Source organism: Glycine soja, chromosome 12 (assembly GCF_004193775.1).
Source record: "Glycine soja cultivar W05 chromosome 12, ASM419377v2, whole genome shotgun sequence".
Classification (NCBI taxonomy): domain Eukaryota; kingdom Viridiplantae; phylum Streptophyta; class Magnoliopsida; order Fabales; family Fabaceae; genus Glycine; species Glycine soja.
The window spans coordinates 37,692,454-37,695,261 of record NC_041013.1 but is presented as its reverse complement, the minus strand read 5'-3'; the positions used below and the strand labels follow the sequence as shown (position 1 = coordinate 37,695,261).

General features: G+C 35.1%; 1 pseudogene; it reads left to right on the top strand.

The window, feature by feature from the left end:
* Positions 1–410: 410 nt before the first annotated feature.
* LOC114378985 lies at positions 411–2,544 on the top strand (annotated as a pseudogene).
* Positions 2,545–2,808: the final 264 nt, after the last annotated feature.

The following is a 2,808-nucleotide window of genomic DNA, read 5'->3' as shown; positions in this document are numbered from 1 at the left end:
CATAAATGTGTTTAACATGTTTAAATATTTCTCACAAAATAACTTATAAACACAAATTTATAAATTAATAATAATAGAATAGTAATGTACTTTAATTATAAACAAAACTAAAATAAAATAAAGTTAGAAGTTACATCTCGGAATAATTTGAGTTCCAAGAAACAAATTCTGAAATTGTGAATTTTTTTTCCATCTATTTCTAATTTTTGCACCAGATTGACGACGTGACGGAGGAGATCGCGCGCATGTGTGGCCACGTGGTGGAGCTCGAGGATGCCGCTGCACACACCAAGAAGGACAAGATGGTCGGGTTCATGTCGAGGAGGATTGATGATGAGGGATTGGGTGGGAAGGAGAGGGAGGTGTACCATAAGAAGAGTGAAGAGTAGTTTCAAAAAGAAGAAGATGAAATGGTGGGGTCCACTGCTAGGAGCTTGGAAGAAGAGGTTGAGGTTATCTATGAAGAACAACATAGTTAGCATTTTGGGAACAATAATGGCTTTGATTTAGAGTTTATGGCCTCTGCTTCTAAGTTATGGGCTGAGAAAGTCTCGCTTTGGTAGGTTTGTGTGAATGTGCTTCACTTTCATTATCAATTACTACCTCTTTTTAGTTTATTTATTTTTTAGTGGCCATTTTTGTTGATTTTCTTGGCTTTGATATTATATTCATATCCATCTTGTTGGTGAATTATATTATACTTCATGTCAGGATGATTTTAAACCTGTGCTATGTGAGCTTTTGGCAACTCATCCAGGGCTGGAGTTCTTGCAGAGCACACCTAAGTTTCAAGAGAGATATGGTTTGTCTTCCATCTTGGTTATAACCTTGCATTTAGGGGTTATGTAAGCTTAACTAATAACTATAGATATCAATAAATAAATTTGAAATTCTCGCCATACCTGGTTTCTAAAAGAAACCATTTTGGGGGTTATTGGAAGGCATGAACGTGTTCTTCTATGTTGGAAAAGTTTTATAGCAATGGAGTTCTACTCTTAGCTACTTATAATGTATAATACATATGAAATATCTATTGAAAAAGAGTCACACTTCATATATTTGAGTGTTGGGAGAATCAGTTAAAGGACTTCTTCCACCAAAGTTAGGCATAGGCTGGTCATCATAGTTTTTGGTGTAGTGCTCTTGTTTTGTCTTTTGTGTGTGGTACAATGTTCATAACTATTTGTTTTTCCAATGGCCCAGCTGAAACTGTCATATGAAAAATATATTACTACATTAATAGATCAGGAAATGGTCGTCTTACCCTGAGGGAGCTGAAGTGTCAAAACATAATTGATGTAATGCTGCATGCTGATGAAGAAGAGGACATAAACAAGGTTTTGAGGTAGATATAATTGAAAATGTCATTTCAATTAACTTTTTTTGTGTTATATACTGCAAGTTTTGGGAGCTCGATACAGATCATGATTTCTTGATAGACAACGAGAATCTCATCAGATATGGTAACCATGTGCTTACCTATCGAATTGTTGATAGAATATTTTCTCAGTTTGCTGTGGGTTACTATATTATGTGTTGCTTCTGTCTTAGGATTTGACTTCAGCTGTCTAGGGCCACAGACAACCCAAATCCCGACCCCTCCCCTTCAAATAACATGCATTATCCTTTCACTTATGTTTATATGAGTTATCAAAGCATTTGTTGAAGATGCATATTTTGATTCACTTCAATATTATCTCAAGTTCCCAGAAGGTTTACCAGTAAGGTTGAGGGAAAGATGGGTTATGAAGATTTTGTTTACTTCATACTATTGGAAGTTTGACCTTTGTGGTTGACTATTAGCTTTTTGAGAATATATTGTGCCAGATTATTGACATGATTGGACCTGAGGTTTGTCTTTCAATGTTTTATTTATTTATTTATTGTTTGCCCTTGTATTATGTTGATGAGAAGTCACATTAGTTGGAATATGATACGCTAATCTAGTATGCAGTTTAAAAATTTCTGTTGTCTTGGAAAAATGAGATATAACCAATTTCCATATTTTGGTTCCTCCTTTTCTTGTCTGTTTTCCATCTTTTTGGTTGATATTATGCCATTACTTATCCTTTATCTAAGATATTTATTTTTTTAATTTTAAATTCAAATTCTTCTCTCTGCAGGATGAGAGCTATATAACTCTGCGTGACCTGAAAGGTAGTAAACTCTCGGTAAGTGTTTTCAATATCTTGGTCAATCTGAATAAGTTCATGGCCTTTGAAACTCGTGACCCATTTTTGATTCATCAGGTGCATGAATATTTGATAAAAGTTATTGTGTTGTTGAGTCAATATGGTTGACTATTGTTGGTGAGTTTTGACTGCCTTGGTATATGTCTTGTGTGAACAGGAACGTGAGAATCCTACATTGGCAGAGTGGGATGCTTTGCTCGTAGAGAATATATTAGGCTTTCAATGGAAGATGTAGAGGATGCTTCTAACGGTAGTGCAGAAGTTTGGGAAGAATCACTAGAGGCTCTCTTCAGACATCATTTATGTAAGTTGAAATATGTGGTATACAATCCAATTTTAATTTGAATTTATAATTCAGAAATAGAGGCTTTTTCAAATTCAGGCCGGGCTAAATAAGTGATCAAGCCAGCACAAAGCTAGACTGGCCCTAGGCAGATTGCAGGCATTTCAGGCCAGCAAATCAAATATTTTATTCTCTTTTAATTTAATTGCTTTTACACACTTAGAGAGTGTTCAATAGCATCCTTGCAGTAGTGTTTTAGAATTTTCAATCCAAGTGGCATAGGAGATATGAGGTGCTTCATGTCCTCTTTTCTATATTGAGAAGTTGAGTATC